At 41.3% G+C, this 19,086-nt stretch overlaps 1 pseudogene; it reads left to right on the top strand.

The window, feature by feature from the left end:
* The window catches only part of LOC142448599 (transcription factor A, mitochondrial pseudogene), a 128,667-nt pseudogene extending 109,895 nt beyond the window's left edge, over positions 1-18,772 (top strand).
* Positions 18,773-19,086: the final 314 nt, after the last annotated feature.

Genomic DNA, 19,086 nt, shown 5'->3' with positions numbered 1-19,086 from the left:
ATAATTCTACATCCATAAGCAAAGTCAAATCCGGACAGACCATCCATAAAGTCAGCAACTATATGCACCAGTTCACAGGCTCAAAAATCTCCACCTGGCCGGTTTCTGGTCAACTCAATGTAGGCTGCTTCTCTCATCCTCTACAGGGTGCCCATTGGTCGCCTTGTCTTAAGACCATGGACTCTCACCAATACTCAACAAGCCTAATCCTCTCTTGCTAGGTTATGGACCTTAGGCCAGTCAACCCACTTTCATCTTCTCTTTTTCCTGTAAACCAAGTCCACAGGTGTCAGTGGCCACACTCAACCTGACTCTTTATTTCTGCATTTCTCCCACTTACACTCAACAAGTAGATACAGGTGGTCATTTCAGCAAGCATTTTAACCTACTCTCAGTCTCCCTTTAACATTCAGTCCAGAGAGGGGGTTTCTTCATGGTTCCAGATTTTTTTCCAGCTTCTGACAAAGACTACTGGTTCCTGAGTACTCCAAAGCACTGAGTGGGGCATATATTTTCAAAACTTTCTTTGCAGGCATGGCCTAAACCCATATAAAGATCAAATTTTAATGGTTGAAAGCAAGTGGACTTACAAATTTTCTATTTTTATATTCTCATATTTTTCCCAGAAAACAACCAAGTAAAGTGTGGTTTATCTGACCTCTGGCTATACAAAGAAAAACTACCATGAGGGAGAGGTCAAACAAACATCTACTCTCCTTCTTCTGATTTGTTTCTCCAGTACCCACTCCCAAAATACCATAATATGTTAGTCTAGGTACCTTAGAGAAACAAATCCACAGAAACTCATGTATAAGAGAGTTTTATATAGAGGTTAACTGGTCATCAAGAAAACATCCCAACCCCAATTCAGCCCTGGGTGCTGGAGCAGCCATGTGGGGACCCCTGCCAGCACTGAGATGCTTACACATTCACTGACGAGGCTTTCTTCCTGCAGCCGGCATCAGTACATCTGTTTTGGAAGATGGAGGAGAACTTTGTGGATTGGTATTGCACATATAGGTTAATGGGTTAATGTTGAACTTGCGGGCTTGGGCAGCACTGGGTTGGGATGTTTTCTTGATGCGCACTTAACCTTTATATAAAACTCTCTCTTATACATGAGTTTCTGTGGATTTGTTTCTCTAAAGTACCTAGACTAGCACACATGGGTTTTCAGAAATCTAAACATCCTTTACATAATTAGAATATCCCTGCTGGGCAATTCCAAACCAAATACAATACATAATTTCTGCATTCATTGGATCCCATGTAAAACAAATTAGGGTCTCCATTTCTTTCATATCAGACACTGTTAGCATAAGCCCTTTACTTCCATATGCTTCTCAAGGGGATCCATAGCCCCGAATGATTATGAACTATTTATATAAAAATTATTTCTGTATGTCATTTTGTTTTCGCTTTTTAAATTATATTTATGACATTGTACTCTTTTACTATTAGCCATCCCAAATACTCTTTGGAAAAAGTTATAACTGATGGGAAAATGTAAACAAACAGTGTAGGGTGATGACGGTTTAATTGACTTAAAATTACATGTCAAATTAAAAGAAAACCCTCTCTGATCTTCCTCCCACAAGTCCATAGTGGTGACCTCATGAGTAATAAAACACCAGGCTTCTCATACAGAATCCAACACAGAATCATCTTGCACAATACCTGACCAACACTCCTAAAAATCCTCAAGGTCATTAGAGATACGATGAGTCTGAGAAACTGTCACAGCTAAGAGATGCCTAAGGAAGCACAGCTAGATGTGATATCCTATCTTGAGAGGGTTCCCTGTACAGAAAATGAACATTCAGTTCAAAATGAAGAGATCGTATGCTAACATTTGGGGGTAGGGAGCTACATTTATATATGTGAGTGTATTATTATGGAAAACCTAACCATGACTTATGATGTGGATACGTTCTTAAAATGTGGAAGAAAGACTTAATTTTAGTTCATTTCACCTTGCTTTCCCAGGGAAGTTAGCCAGACTTTTGAGACCAGAAGCCACAAATACTCTCATTCTAACTGCAAATGTCATTTGGAGATGTAGCCTCAGTATTCAAACTTAAGTGTACACTTTCAGGCCTGATCAATGGACATCAATAAATTAATATGCTTACACTGAGGAGCAGCCATAGACCAATTCCAATTACAAGATAATTCCAATGACATAAAATTATCTAACTATGTTTGTGGAGTGGAGTCTAAGCTCAAATAATGTAGACAGCCTGTTTCATCCAGTGATACAGCTCACTCGTTATTGTCAGTGCTGGCTGTACCAGACATGTTCAATCATGTTGGGTCAGTGAATTAATGAACTACAGAAGAAGGAGGCTTTATAACTCATGATTGATTATAGCTTTTGAACCACCTGAGTGCCAATATTTACCTCCATTCTAGCATCCCTTGCATGCCTACTAGATTAAAAAAATCACCTTTGAAGACTAAGTTAATTTAACTTTAATTTAGTCAGGGGCTACCCTTATATATGCAGTGCACTTGGCTCTTGAGTACACCAACTGTTGAGCAGCTGGTGAGAAATGTGTTGATTCATTCTTATTAAACACAGGTTTGAAAATGTTCAAAGAAACCTTAGCAAGAGACAAAGATAAGATACAAGGAAATTAATGAAATATTTATCTTCCTGGCTGAGGTACAGTCTTTAAGCAGTGAAATTGAAGTTCAATCTATTTCTCGATTGTTCTTGAGAGTTATATTTTGCCTACCCATATTTGAGTCGATAATTCTAAGGGAAAAGATTATCTGTGTTTGTCATGTTTATTTTCTTAATTATCTGTATGAAGTTGTAATTCTCACTCCTAATCTAAGTGTTTATCTTTACAGACTAGTTCAAATTTCCGTGAATAATATTTTATAAGTCTACTTCTTCATTTATCAATGTTAGATAGTACCTATTGGTTTTAGAACATGAAAGATGAGAATCAGTTTGTGTAGTATTTGAGTTTTAATTGTAGGTAAGATAGCATGAAATATCATTAGCTAAATATAGAATTTTTCATAGAGATTCATTGCTATTTGTCTGACTACAGAAGGCAAACATATTTAATATTCTGGGTGTACTTCCCTGCTCCCTTCTTCTCAGGCAATAACCCATTTTTCAGATGTTGTAGGACCTGTTTACTATTGGCCCAGGCCTTTCCCAGAATTATATTTTCATCCCAGAACTCTGGGGTGAGAATAAAAGTGATTGATATCAAGACTCAAACCAAACCCACTTCCATCAATTTGATTCCAACTCATAACGACCATTTACATTGTACTAAAGACCGACTCCTTACCACAAGCAATGCTTACTGGAAGGGGGGATTCACATTGTACTTCTCCCTCAGGATAACAAAGTAAAGCTAAACTGCAGCTGAAAGACATCCTTACAGGCAATTTTCCCTTCCCTGTTTTGCTACTCTTACTTCTTTAATTTGTCTTCCTGAGGGGAGTGATTCCCATAAAGCATTTGCAAAAGAACCACTTTCTCAGGAACTGCTTTTAGGGAATCAAAGCTCAAGAGAGCTGAGGGTCCTAAAACAGGATTATGGAACTGGATATGAGCAACCAGCTGCTCATCAGCTCTCCATCACTGACCATAGCAACAATAACATAGCCTCTGATCTGCTATAGATGTGCAATTGTTATAACTCTCACTTGTGGACAACAGTCATGGGCTATCTGTGGAAGGGTGGCCTTGTTTACACGATATTCCTGGTGTTTGAATGGCACAGATAAAGTGTTCATTGAAAGGACCATGGAATTTAGCCATTGCTGCTGAGTGTCACTATGCATCAAAGAAAGAAAATGATAAGCAGATTGGTTAACCGGTAGTTTAAAATAAAAGTGTGAAAGCTGAGGGCTTCCTTGACTACCTTTCAAGAGGCTCTAAGCATCTGTATTCAGAGAACAGATTGCTCAAGAAGGACTATGCCTACACTGCTGAGTCTGATTCTGACACATCACGACCCTGTAGGATGGAGTTGCAATGTCCCAAGGGGTTTCCAAGGCAGCTGTCTTCACAGACACGCACTCCCATCTGTCTCCTCTGTGAAACGGCTAGTGAGTTTGAACCATCAACCTTTTGGTTACCAGCTGAATGCTTACCCACTGCATTACCAGGACTCCTTAAAGACTGCATGGTATTCGGCAATTAACAGTAAGAATGAGAAAACTCAGCCAGAGCAGACTGTATTCCACGTACTCTTGGGCTGAATCTGAAGCTAAGCATCCCTGTTTGGCTTTTGCTCTTTCCCAGTCTGCTCTTTATTTCCTTCCAAGGTCATTCTGAGAGTTTCCCCTCAGTAAAGCACTTGCACAAGATTTCCTGCCTCCAGCTCAGCTTCTTTAAAAGTCAAAACAAGATACTGGCTTACTGCCACTAGTCAATGATGCAGAAACATATTTTATAATCATCCCTAATCCTTCTTTATAATGCTTACTATTGACGATAGTATGTAGACTTCCAGAAATTTCTTACTGAAATATTTATATAAAAAGGAATCCCGTATGTTGTGTGTGTGTTCATACACAGATGCTTTGTGATGGATGTCCAAGTTAGTAAAAATACAAACACATCACTGTTTTAAACATATCCTCTGTCTGAATATAGAAATATTTCTTTGTTTCTAATATTAGTTCTAACAGTTGGCTCTATAAAGGTCATAAGTAAAATCATTAAGACACACTCATATGTCTTTGATCACTTATCAGAGTAGTGGAAAGGAAGTATGTATTAAGTCCTGTTCGCATCGTATTTAATCAAAAGTTATCTCTTTCTTTCTAGCAGTTTCTCTCTTCTTTCCGAGAAGCTGAGAAGCGTTGGCACTCAGATCAATGACTTCGGACAGCTAAGCCCACATAGCCAAACGAGGTGGATAATACATATTAGTTTCATAAAGGGGAAAATGATATTAAAGTTCTCAGAACAATAAAACAGAAGTCTCCTTTAAATGGAGCCGCCGGGAATTATTCATAAAAGGCTTCAAAGATCCAGAGGATTTCAGGCACAAATGGAGATTTAGAGGGCAGCTGAACTCTCTCCTCTTTCCATTTTCTTCCACTTCTGCCTCTATGGATAAAAGGAACATTGTGAACCGGCAGGTGTCAATGAGATTCTCAGGCAATAACTAGTTTATTCACAATTTTAAGACTCCAAAGAGAATTGCAAAAAAGCTAAGACATCCCTTTATTCAGGGAGAAAACTTTCCGAAGAAATGGAAAATCAAAACTCTATTCGAAGAAATTGGCTTTGAGGATGAAAAGTAAAAGTGGGCAGGCTTTTGCTCAGAGGCAGGTGGTCTCAGTGAGCACGCTGTGAGCGGGGCCAGAGCACCGGGGAGGATTTAATTTGCAGGTCACAGCCCCACGAGAAGTGTCTGTCTGGGATGACATCTCCCCTGCTACTTTTCAACATACTCACTCATTTCATTGGGCCCTAAACTGCGAGGACACCCAAGGCAGAGAGAGATGAAGCACTTTTAACTGAGTCTGACCCTCTCCACTTCGGTTGAACATGGCCCTGTCTCCTTTGTACCTCCACGGTTTCAGAGTCTTTTCTGTGACTTTTACAAATCCCGATTACTGTTGTGCCCACAAGACCAATTATCGCTGATATTGGGACCCAGTTATCAGAACTTCCAGCACCCCACCTGCCAGCTTGTCGTACAGTGGCGGCTTGCTGGGTGCTATCGTGCTAGAGCCATGTCCCTGGGATTTCAGATACCAGTAAGGTGACCAGCGGTGAACACATTTCCATGAAGCTCTCAGACAAAGACAGAGTAAGAAGAAAAGCTTAAATCAACCCACGGAAATCACGGGGCTCACCAAAGAACAGTGTCTGATGGAGTGCTTGATGAGCCCTGTGTTGCGAGGCACAGAAAGTACACATTACTCGCAGAAGTCGGCTTGAGTGTAGCAACTGCTGGGAAGCTGGCTGAGGACCAGGAGATTGTTGTTGTTGTTTGACACAGGGTTGCCATGAGCTGGAGATTATATGATCTCAACTAACAAGAATCGCTTTGGTCAATATTATTGCAGCCTTCTAGAATACCAGGCTAGAATCATTACCCACTGTGTTAGTTACCACCGAATCTGCTATCAGTTTGGGAGTTGAAAGGATGAAGAGTGAAGGGGTGGGGCCAAAAAAAAAGAGTGAAGGGGTGGAGTCTAGCCTGTCAATCAGGGCTTAGCCAATGAGGCCTCTGTGTTGGCATGGCCTTCTCCTGAGGATTCTGGGAACTCCTGTATTTCCTCCTTGGAGGTGGAAGACGCAGTCTCTTTGCTCACTTCCTGAGAGATGCTCTATTGACAAGACACATGGTTCTACGCTCTGGGAGTCAGAGAAGTTACATCGACCAACCCTGATGCAATCAGACCTCTGGAGCCAGAGAAGCCACATAGAGACCCCTGCCAGTGCTGAGATGCTTACAACGCCACTGGCTCCAGAAGACTTCAAACCAACTGATCTGTGATCTTTTGGTATTCAGCATTGTTGCATACGTTTCTTGAGTCTGAAGAGCACTTTATAGATTGGTATCAGACATCTGGCCTGATATCTGACTTATGGACTTGATCTGTACTGGGCTGGGATGTTTTCTCAATATTCAATTGCTTTTGTATATAAACCTCATTCTTATTCACGTATGAGTCTCTATGAATTTGTTTCTCTAGTCTACCGGACTAATACACCAACTATTCAGTGATCTTCACTAGGTATCTACATGGTCATTATTTGAAGAATAAGAGGGAAAAAAACATAATGAGAGGCAATATAGAAATATATGGGTTAATTATATTCATCGTAGTTGTGTGTACTGATTTTATAGCTCAGGTGAAACCAGCCAGGTGTTTTCTAACTAAGCGCAGTGCTGCCTTCATGCCCTTTTACCTATAGTTTATTCACCAGCTGGCTCAGACTTGCTGTGAAAGGATGAAACTCAGCTCCCCCAGAATGCAGTGGATTGTGGCTCTAGGGGGCATCAATGGTTTGGACTTGACTGCCCACTTAAAGGTGGACCATTCAAACCTAAGTGGTGCATGTGGAAGGAACGTTGCCAATGTGCTTCCATGAAGATTACCACCAAGAAAACCTTGTGGAGAAGTTTTCTGCAACATGGAGTTTCCATGAACCAGAATCACCTCCACAGCTAACAGTAGCTTATGCCTTCACACACCCAGAGATAGGGTTCATCTCTGTTTCCAACGTCTGAAGCTGTACATTGGTACACCCATTAGGTGCCACCCTTCTGTCTCTCTAGGTTCCTCATTTGCTGAGCCCCTGAGGCTTGCTTCCTTACCCAAAGGACAGATCTCCTTCCTTAGATCACATGAAGAGTTGGACCCCGTGGCGGGTTTTCTCTGGATGACTAGACTTCTGGGGCTCCAAGAGCTATTTCCCTCAGCTTCCTACCAACGGTTTGGGGTATGAAAACTATAGCAAACATTTCTGCCCAGGAGTAGGGAAATCACTAGTACAAGCACACCTTGTTTTGTTGTATTTTATATTAATATACTTCAGAGATACTTAATTTACTTTTTTTCATTAAAAGTTTGTGGGAACTGTACCTTGGTCAAGTTTCTTGGTGCCAGCTTCCCTACTGCATATCCTCACTTCCTATCTCTTACATTTTGGAAATTCTACCATAGTCCAAACTTTATCATAATGCACACTTAGGAGACTGTACCATAGTGTAAACAGAACTTTGTATGTGCTGGAAAACCAAAAATTTCATGTGACCCACTTAGTGGTGATAATCGCTTTGTGTGGTGATCTGGAAGGGAGTCATCAATCTACAAGGGATGGCTGCTGTTGGCATATGTTTTGCATAATTAACTCCATTGTACCTGGATTTCAGTATTAAAATATATTCACTATGGAAAGTTTTTTTTTTATTCACCTCCCCCTTTGCTGCATTAGAAAGGAAGGGGGGAAAACAACAAAAAAAAATTATTCCCTTATTCCGTTAAAGGTTTAAGCTCTTGCTGCCCTCAAGGAAAAAAGAAACACATATTTTTCATTTGCTAATAATCCCAGCTTTGGGTTTAATGGGCCATAAAGTTGTAATGTGGAAAACAAAACTAGTCAAAAAAAATCTGAGACAAATGAGGAGGGCAAGAAGAGGAGAAAGGGAGTGTCCCTGTAATACTTGAAATGAGAAAAAGTCTTATTCTCAGATAATAAAGAGAGAGAGAGAGAGGAGGGAGAGGATTGTAGGGAAGTGGCTGAGGAGCCACGTGAGCTGAGGGCCCTCCCCAGGAAGTTTCATGTCATCAAAAATCAAAACGAAGAAACCAGAGCCTGCTGCCGTCCAGATGGTCCCAACTCACAGCTCCCCAGTGTACCACTGGCTGTTTCTGCGCCTTCCTCGGATTGGTTATGATTGAGCCATTATTGAAGTCGCTGTCTAGTCATCTCTGTGAGGTACTGCCTCGTTTTTGCAGTCTTTTCACTTTCCCAAGATGATGTCCGGTCCCAGGGATTTGTCTCTTCTGGGAATGGTAACATGCCCAAAGTATGTGAGACAATTTCATCATCCTTATTTCTTTTTCTTGCCATCCTTATTTCTAAGGAGCATTCTGGCTGTACTTCTTCCAAGACAGATAAGTTTGTTCTTTTGGCAGCCCATGGCACTTTCAATATTCTTCTCTGATCCCTGTGGGCATAGTGGGTTACGTGTTGAAGAAAAATGGGGCTTACGACTTCCATATATGGGTTACAGCCCCGGAAACCCACAGGAGCAGGTGTACCCTGTCCTGTGGATCTGTGTGGGTCAGAAGCAACTCTATGGCGGTGAGCTGGAGTCAATTTTACTGCTACTATTTTTACCCTATATAGGATTTCCAAGTGTATGAATCTTTACAGGAGCAGACAGCCTCATCTTTCCCCCATGGAGCAGTTGCTGGGTTTGAACCTTAATCCAGTACCTAATCCAGGACTCCCTATCATGCTACTCCCCAAACCAATCCACTGCCATTGAGTCAATTAAAGTCATAGTGACCTAAGAGTCATGCCACCCAAGATGCCTAAAATGAAGAAGGCATGGGAAAGGTTACACCTATACTTTGTGATAGGAGGTTGGGCTGAACTAACTCAAGGGCTGGGAAGGTTTATGACCCATCACCTGGCATTTCACACTCATGAGTTCTTATGGTAAACAGTAGCCTTTAATGATTAGAGTGGATGAAGGCCCATTCTTTTATATCCTACTTTTTGCTACCAGTGTTACAATGTGTTATATGTTATAATAAAAACCAAACATGCAAATAGTGGGAAGAAAGCACAATTGATATCACTCAGTCTCAGATTGTTAATTCTATAAAGCCATAGATAGTATCAGCCTGGCCAGGCTTGAAGTAATATGATCAGATCAATATGATAACCACCGTGCTGGCAACTCCAAACACCTAAATACTAAGGCAGATACACAGTCAATTTCCTCACCATCTCCCATGCTATAATTAACATTTCTTGCCTGGGCTATTATTTCAATTTTCCTCAGTTGCAAGCTTGGTTTTTTTTTATGCCCTTGCTAGTCTCAGGAATTGGCGAGTTTGTGTAAGAAACGGGCATGATTCTCTGAGCGCCTTTCTGTCCTAATTCCTTTGGAAGGCAGCCTGCCACCAGAAAGCACATTGCTCTGTTCCTCTGTGCTTTTTAGTTCATTGGGGGTGGCACCCACCTTTGGAAAGAGCTCTGATGGCACTGGTGTTGGGATGGTTGCCAATCACCAGGCCAACAGTTCAGACCCACCAGTCATTCTACAGGAGAAAGATGAGCCGATCTGCTCCGGTGAAGACTGACAGTGTCAGAGACCCTTCATAGATCACTCTGACTTGGAGCTGACTGACTGACGGCAGTGAGACTGGGGGTTCTGCATCGATGAGGAGATGTGGTATCTAGGGCTCTCTGTGGCACAGTCCGAAAGCAAAAGCGTATTGCTACTGCATTCTTTTCCCAGTAATGCTTTGCTCTGTGACAAATAGCACAATCGAATGGGAAGGCACAGCAACCATGATAACGAAACCCAATATTTTGTGGGTGAGAAATCCGGGCAGCACATAGCAAGAATGTCCCTAAACCTGCATCGTAAGGAGTGAACGTTCACCAGGTTCTCTAAAGAGCTCAAGATCAAGGCGATCATTGCAGTGACACATCTACAAGGGGATCTCAAAATGTTTGTGGGAAAATGGAATTAAAAGGGTAGGAAATTTCCCACACATTCTGAGGCCCTCTCGTATCTGCAGCCTTGATTCTGCACATCAACTGGATTCCTCAATGTTTGCCATGTCACACCAGTGAAGGTCAGCATGTTTAAGACGGCTTTTTCACAAGTTAATCTTTACTTGGGCTGACAAAGCCGGAACACCTAGGACTAGAGGAATATGCCTTTCCCGCTTGACATGGCCACTCCACAAGGCTAGTGTGGGCTACGTCATATGACAGTGGTCTCAGGGTAGTTGGATTTAGCGTTGCTTCAAGACTCAAAAAGGCCACCGCCTGTCACTTCCTGTTCTCGTGTTGGTAACAAGTGAACAATGGAGCCCGCCAAGATTTCATAGGACCGTGCACAAAGATGTCAGTATCAAGAGGCAGCCAGAGGGGGAGAGGCGGGTTTTCCTAGGAACTAGCTATAACAACATGCCCTGTTTGTTTTTACATGGTAATGAAGGCATTCTTATCATCTCCATCTGCTCTGGTATTTTGTTCTATGTTTCATTTGATTCAAAACTGATACCAGGAAAAGTTGGGCATTTTGTATTGATCCCCTCATTCATCAGTAACAGCTATCATCTGTCTTATAATCATAAATACTCTATAGACAATATGAAAAATTCCCTGCCTGTAGTGGATAAGAAGATATAAAAATATGCTTGATGTTTGGGTGTTGTCTCTGACTGGGTGTTAGATAGAGATGAATACGCACCTTAGACAGAGAATAGATTAAAGGGTAGAAAAGGATTCTAAGCCGAAGGGCCGAAAACACTCTTCTGTTCCTCCACTTCCAAGTTCAACTTCCGTCCTTCCTTTAGATGAGCCAGTGACTGTTGGGCCTTCAATGAGTGAAGGCAGCCAGTGCCTGGAGAACTTGACTGAGAAGGCTCTTGTAGGAGCTCTCCCCATGTGAACAGCATGGGAATCTAGGGAGGGATAAACACAGAAGAGGCCTAGGGTGGAGATTTGAAATAGGCTTTACTGGGTAGAAGTCAACCCAGGCCCTGTATACCAGGGTAGATTGATATTGGTCCATCATTTATCTGCAACTGAGAAAGAAACTGAGCAGGTTTGCTGAGTTCTCCTCACTACTGAGACTAGAACGTTTGGAAAGGCCAAAGAACAGAGACATTTTATCTGGTCAAAGCCTAAACAATCTGCTTGGCTACATCTATATTCCTACAGAACAGAATCTAACATATCATTGAGGCAGCTCAGAGGCTGGTGCCAAATGGACAGACAAAATAAATAACACAGCCCCTCGGGCCCATTGCCCAGAGAGAAAGAACAGGACAAGGGAAGTAAACTCACCCACATGAGAGCTGCTGGACCATGTGGAGAGCCAATGGAACGATAACAGATAAGAGCAGATAAGGGGATTCAATGGCAGCACAGAAGTAACTCTGGGACCTAAACAACACGATTGCAGAATTGAAACATCAATAGATGAATTGAAGCAGGAAATGGTCCTTAAAGAAGCCCAGTTGAGAGACCAAGAAAGTCAATTAGAAGAAAGTCAGAGACTACTTTGGTCAAACTGCTAAGAAAGAGAGAAACCCTAGGGGGAAAGATGGGGCATAAAAAAATTAACAGGCCGTGCCTTACCTCCAAAGTCTATTTTTGGCACTCCCTCGGGACTTCCTTGCTCTGCTCCCCTTGCTGTTCTGTAGCATGCCTTTAGTGTTTTGCCTCGGTGATGTGGAGTCAGCTCGGGCACAAATTCTATACTATGTCTCCACTCTTGTTCCATGTAGGGCTATGGGTCCACAGAGAATCCAGGACAGATGATCCCTTCAGGACCAGTGGTGAGAGTAGCAATACCCGGAGGGTGGAGGGAAGGTGGGGTAGAAAGGGGGAACTGATTACAAGGATCTACATGTGACCTCTTCCTTGGGGGACGGACAACAGAAAAGTGGGTGAAGGGAGACATCAGCAGTGTAAGATATGATAAAATAATAATAATTTACAAATTATCAAGGGTTCATGAGGGAGAGGGGAACGGGGAGGGAGGGGCAAAAATGAGGAGCCAATACCAAGGGCTCAAGTAGAAAGCAAATGTTTTCAAAATGATGAGGATAACAAATGCACAAATGTGCTTGACACAATGGATGTACATATGGATTGTGGTGAGAGTTGTATGAGCCCCTAATAAAATGATTTAAATTAAAAAAGGAAAAAATTAACAGGCAATAAGAAGAGCTCCAGAGGTAAAAACAGGAATATTTGGCAGAAAAGAGGCAATAACTAAATCAATAATAGAAGAAAAAATTCCTAAACCAAAAAGAGACCCGAAGGGGCGATTGAAACACTCCCGGATTTTGCTATGGAGAGAAGAGCAGGGAGAGGAGAGGGGAAGAGAGGAAAGAAGAGGAGAGGGGAGGGCAGGGGAGGGGAGGGGAGGGGAGGTAAGAGGAGAGACATACTGAGGCAAGTTCCAATAAAGTTCCTTAATAGCAAGGGAAGAGGAAATCATTTATAATTTCCATTTAGGAAGAGCAAACTAGTTTTAAATTTTCTTTTAAGATCTAGGTTGATGTTGGACTTCTCATTTGTGGAACCAAGAGCTAATCCATCATAGCATGACATCTGTCAACTACTTAGAGGAAAGAAGTGTAACCATGAACTTGGTGAGCAGTCAAAATGCCATTTAAGTAGCAGAATGAAAGAAAAATATTTGTAAATGTATAAGGATGCCAAGTATGCAGCATTCTACAGAGAGGGAATTCTGGAATTGAGAACACAATTAACAACACACTGGTGTGAAGAGCTATGAGCGGGAGTTAGATGAGGAGTGGTCCAGGTGAGGCCTAATCAGGGAATGGAGGTAGAAAGAATGAGAAAATATAAGTCATCTAAGTAATATAAGTCATGTAGGTCCTTTCCCCAGAAGTGCTCAGTCGAGCGGGGAAAGCGGTGGGGCATCCTGCTGAAGGCTTTGGGAATTAAAATTAATATTAGTTAACAGAAAAATAATGGACTTAATTACATCCACAATGAAAAAAGAGTGAACCCTTAGTAGACTAACTAAATACTAAATAGAAAAGTAGACATCCAAAATTAATAAGTAGTTCTATTTATAAATAAGCTTCCAATCCAAAGTAAGGAAGAAAAAACACCAAGTTAAAGTACTCACTAAAAAGTAAAATGAAAAAAGTGAAAACAAATATATCATGATTAAATATTGTGGTATTTAATGCAGTTTATTTATAGCTGCATAACAAATAAAATTTTATGATATAAAATATCATGTTGCCTCATAAACAGGAATTTGGGACTACTCAGTGGAATACTTATTGTTCAGAATTTTTTCACAGGGTCAGGATATCGGAAGCAGGTACAATCATTTTAAAGCTTGAGTGGGGGCAGTGCATTGGACTTTAGGATGCAGGCTGTCAGGAAGCCTCATTTCTTCACTTAACATCTTCAGATACACTCCTATGTCTTTAAGTCTGTGCTTCCTGCCTGATGGAAGATGAGCTAATCCTACCACCAGAATATTTCTTCCATTTGTGTAGTGGTAAAATTTTGATACAAGATCCTCTTAGGAGTCTTAAAAGTTGAGCAGATGCTAGAACTTAAGAGTTTCAAAAGATTGACTTTTTGAATAATTGGGTTCCTGCTTCCTAAGAAATTATTGCATGATTATTTTTAATCATTTTATTAGGGGTTCATTTAGCTCTTATCACAATCCATACATACATCAATTGTGTAAAGCACATTTGTACATTCATTGCCTTCATCATCCTCAAAACATTTGCTCTCCACTTAAGCCTCTGGCATCACGTCCTCATTTTTCCCCCTCCCTCCCCACTCCCCCTTCCCTCATGAGCCCTTGATAATTTATAAATTATTATTTTGTCATATCTTACACTGTCCAACATCTCCCTTCACCCACTTTTCTGTTTCCGTCCCCCAGGGAAGATGTCACATGTAGATCCTTGTAATTGGTTCCCCCTTTCCAACCACCCTCCCTCTACCCTCCCAGTATCGCCACTCACACCACTGGTCCTGAAGAAATCATCAGCTCTGAATTCCCTTTGTTTCTGGTTCCTATCTGTATCAGTGTACATCCTCTGGTTTAGCCAGACTTGCAAGGAAGAATTGGGATCTTGATATTGCAGGGGAGGAAGCATTTAGGAACTAGAGGAAAGTTGTAGTTTTCATCATTGCTGCATTGCACCCTGGGTGGCTCATCTCCTCCCCAAGACCCCTCTGCAAGGGGATATCCAGTGGCCTACAAATGGGCTTTGGGTCTCCACACCGTACTCCCCCCACCTCATTCACTATGATAAGATTGATTTTTTCTTCTTCTAATGATGCTTGATACCTGATCCCTTGAACAACTCGTGATCGCACAGGCTGGTGTGCTTCTTCCATGTGGGCTTTGTTTCTTCTGAGCTAGATGGCCGCTTGTTTACCTTCAAGCCTTTAAGACCCCAGATGCTATATCTTTTGATAGCTGGGCACCATCATCTTTTTTCACCACATTTGCTTATTCACCCGCTTTGTCTTCAGAGGTTGTGTCGGGAAGGTGAGCATCATGGAATACCAATTTAATAGAAGAAAGTATTCTTGCATTGAGGGAGTACTTGAGTGGAGGCCCAATGTCCTTCTGTGACCTTAATACTAAACCTATAAATATAGGCACATAGATCTATTTCCCCATCCTCATATACAAATATATTTGCACATATACATGTCTTTATCTAGACCTCTATAAATGTTCTTTGCCTCCCAGCTCTTTTCTCTATTTCCTTTGACTTTTCTTCTGTCCCACTATCATGCTCAGTCCTGACCAGGGTTTCAGCAACTCCTCTTTGTTACATTACTCTTGATCATGCCCTATCAGGCCTCCCACCCCCTCCTCACCACCAATTTGGATCACTTGTTGTTCCCTTGTCTCTGGGTTTTTGTAACATATGGTTTGGTATCAAGATTGGGAAGAAGTAGAAATTTAAAAACTTCCTTACACTACATGTTGGAGACTATCAATAATAATACAAGTGAAATGTTCAAATCTCTTAGGAAATTTCAAACATTTATCCTTAAATACAATTGAATGTCTTTGCATAACCAACAAAACACAAATAAATGCCTTTCTGGTATCCTGTGTTTGTAGCCAAGATCCATCTGACATCGGCAATGATATCCCTGATTGTAAGTCCTTTCCTGAATCCTGCCTGAGCCTCTGGCAGGCCTCTGTCCATGTACTGTTGCAACTGTGGCTGGGTGACCTTTAGCAAAGTTTACAATATGATTGATATTTTTATATAAGTTGAGCATTATGTTAGACCACTTCTCTTTGGAATTGGGCACAGATATGAATCCCTTCCAGTCAGTTGACCAAGTAGCTATCTTCAAGTTTCTTGGCTTGGATGAGTGAGTGCTTTCTGTGCTTCATCAGTTTACGGAAGCATTTCAATGGATATTCCATCAATTCCTGGAGCTTTGGTTTTGGCAACACATTCAGTGCAACTTGCACTTCTTCTCCCAGCACCATTGATTCTTGCTTACATGCTACCTCCTGAAATGGTGCAATGTTCACTTGTGCTCTGTGGCACAGTGACCCTGTGCATGCCTCCTGTTTTCTCTTGATGCTTCCTCCATTATTTAATATTTTATCCACAGAATCTTTCCAGATTGCAACTTGAGGCTTGAATTTTTTCTTGCCTTCTTTCAGTTAAGATATGTTGACCGTCTTCTTTCTTTATGTTTTTCCAATTCTAGGTCTTTGCGCCCTACTTGTTCAATCTGTATGCTAAGCAAGTCATCAGAGAAGGGGATTATGATAAATAATATGGCATCCAGGTAAGAGAAAGACTTATTAACAGGAACATCTGCAGCAGGGAACTGCAGAGATTCAGTCTAGATTCAGAAGAGGATGTGGAACAAGGGATACCATTGCTGACATCAGAGGAATCTTGGCTGAAAACAAGGAATACCAGAAAGATGTTGTGTTTTATTAACTATGAAAAGGCATTAGACTGTGTGGATCATAACAAACTATGGATAGTCTTGAGTTCAGTGTGAATTCCAGAACACTTAATTGCACTCACATGAAACCTGGATCTGAATTAAGATGCAGTTGTCTGAACAAGGCAAGGGAATAGAGCATGTTTAAAATCAGGGAAGGTGTGTATGCTGTAACCATACTGATTCAATCTGTATGCTGAGTGAATAATCAGAGAAACTGGCTTACATGAAGGAGAATGTGAAATCATGATTGGAGGACAGTTTCTTAACAACTTTGATTTGTGGACATCATAACTTTGCTTGATGAACAAGAGGAGGACTTGAAACACTTGCTGATGAAGATCAAGGATTTCAGTCTTCAGTATGAGTTACACCTCAAGGTAAAGAAAACCCAAGCCCCACCACTGGATCAATAAGTAATGTCATGATGAATGGAGAAAAGTTTGAAGTTGTCAAGGACTTAGTCTTGCTCTGATCCACAATCAAGACCCACGGAAGCAGCAGTCAAGAGATCAAATGAAACACTGCATTGGTGAAATCTACTGCACAAGACTTAAATGTTGAAGAGCAAAGAAGTTACCTAAAGGACAAAGGTGCACCTGACTCAAGCCATGGTATTTTCAATTGCCTCATATACATGTGAAAGTTAAACATTAAATAAGGGAGATCAAAGAAGAGCTGATGCATTTGAATTATGGTGCTAGCAAGGAATCTTGAAAGTCCCATGGACTGCCAACAGAGCAAACAGAGCTGTCTAGGAAGAAGTACAACCCAAATGGTCCACACAGGCAAGAATGGCACAACTTCATCTCATGTACTTTGGACTTGTCCGCAAAGACCAGTCGCTGGAGAAGGACACCGTGCATGGGAAAGTATCAAGACAGTGAAAAAGAGGAAGGACTTAGACAAGACGAATTGACCGAGCGACTTCGACAAGGGTCTCAAACATAAGAACAATTGTGAAGATGTTACAGGACAGGGCAGTGCTTTGTTTGATTGAACACAGGACCCCGATGGGGTGAAATGGACTGGCATCTAACAACAGCAGCCACGCCATGTTCAAGAGAAAGCTTCTGAGACTCTTCTGCCATTCCTCTGGGTCTCTACTTTCTTGCTCGTGTTTTTAATGACCTTTATCCTTCTTCCTCTATGATGCCCTTGATCCCACGTGTTCAATGCAGCATATCTATATATCGATTTATGCCATGGTGTCTACATTCAGGTGGGACAGATTCAAGGCCATATTTAACGCTTGTGAGTGAGTTTTAATTTTCCTCAGCTTCAACTTGAACTTGCATTAAAGCAGTTGCTGGCCTGTTGTACCGTGAACCTCTTGTCTTTTTGAGTGATGATATTGAGTTTGTGCATTATCTTTTCCCACAGACATTATATTTGATTCATACATATTCCATCTGGTAAATTCAACGTGCATAAACACAGCTTTCCCCGCAAAAAAACAACAACAACCAACCAAACAAACAATACTGCTGCCATTGAGTCGATTTCAACTCAGAGCAACCCTATAAGATCGCGTAAAATTACTCCTTAAGGATTCTGAGGCCGAAATCTCTCTCGGAGCAGAGTGCCGCACCTTTCCCCCCAGAAACAGTTGCGGAGTTCACATGCGGCACTTTCTGTGAGCAACCCAAGGCATCACCCACGTTGCCACCACACGTAACTGACATTTATGTTTCTGAGAAAAGGGGGCTGCAATGAATTTGTCACTGGTCTTGCAAGATTTTATTATGAGATCTCTAGCATCATTTCTGTCACAAGCGCTTTGTTTGCCAGCTATTGGCCTTTCTCCTTGTTTCCAACTCTCACTTTCCAATCACGGGGAATCATCAGTGCATTTGATTTATGGTTGGGGTGTGTACTGACAGCTTTCAGTTATCCAAAGAAGCTTTACATTTGGACATTAGATATTCTACAGAACTCTACCCATAACCCTCTGGACTCCGATACCAAAAAAAAAAAAAAAAAGTCAGAACTAATTAGGAAAATTGTCCAACTATGGAGGAAACATCCTGATTCAGAGAAAATATATATGAAGATGCTTACAGGGCACACTGTCTGCATTAAACGAAGAGATACACCAAGTTTGAAAACAGCTAACTGCAAGTCAGATTGTATCTGTGGAAAAGGAAATCATGCAAAAAAATGTTTCAAAGCAAACATTAATAAAAACGTGAAAGCATTTATAAGGCTAAGGAGACTGAAAAGACCTTGCTCAGCGTATAACATTTTTATATCTGAAAGCGCAAAAAGCTAAGGATGCTTTATCAAAGGCTAAGCTGAAAACTGTAAATGAAAACTGGTCGAGTCCGTGTAGCTCTCAAAAGTATGTATGCATGTATTCAACTTGCTAAAGATGATAAAGCCTGTTACGCTAATGAAATGAAATGGGGGGAAGCACAAACGATGGAAGTTGGCAGCAATGAACTTTCACGTTGCAAAAGGAAGCGACAAACAAAAGACGGGACTGAGGAGTGTGAAAAGAGGAGACTGGGCTGTGCTCCTCGTGCGCAACTCAAGAAGCCCATTAGGTCTCAATACATGAAGCTGCCGTAAAGTTAGAAACGATAGAGGTGGCAAGCATTTGATATTCAAATCCTTTTTCTTTTTGTTCAGAAACTTTCCCAATTTAATAATTGTTGAAGGCATGCCTTGCTTTGGAAACCAAATGCATATGCATTTATGCTCAGCATATTTTGTGTGTAGAAACTACTGAGGAGATAATAATTCATGCAAATACAAGAACGTGCCATTTTGCCTTAATCAAAATAAATCACCATGAACTTTTAAAATCTATATTGAATGAGGAGTATGGAAAGATTCTTGCCTTTTTATAATATGGAAACAGGAGTTTGCTTTTGAAAACTGTC

This window comes from Tenrec ecaudatus, chromosome 5, assembly GCF_050624435.1.
Source record: "Tenrec ecaudatus isolate mTenEca1 chromosome 5, mTenEca1.hap1, whole genome shotgun sequence".
In the NCBI taxonomy this organism is placed as follows: Eukaryota; Metazoa; Chordata; class Mammalia; order Afrosoricida; family Tenrecidae; genus Tenrec; species Tenrec ecaudatus.
The sequence above is the reverse complement of the archived record's forward strand: the minus strand, read 5'-3'. Positions and strand labels throughout refer to the sequence as shown.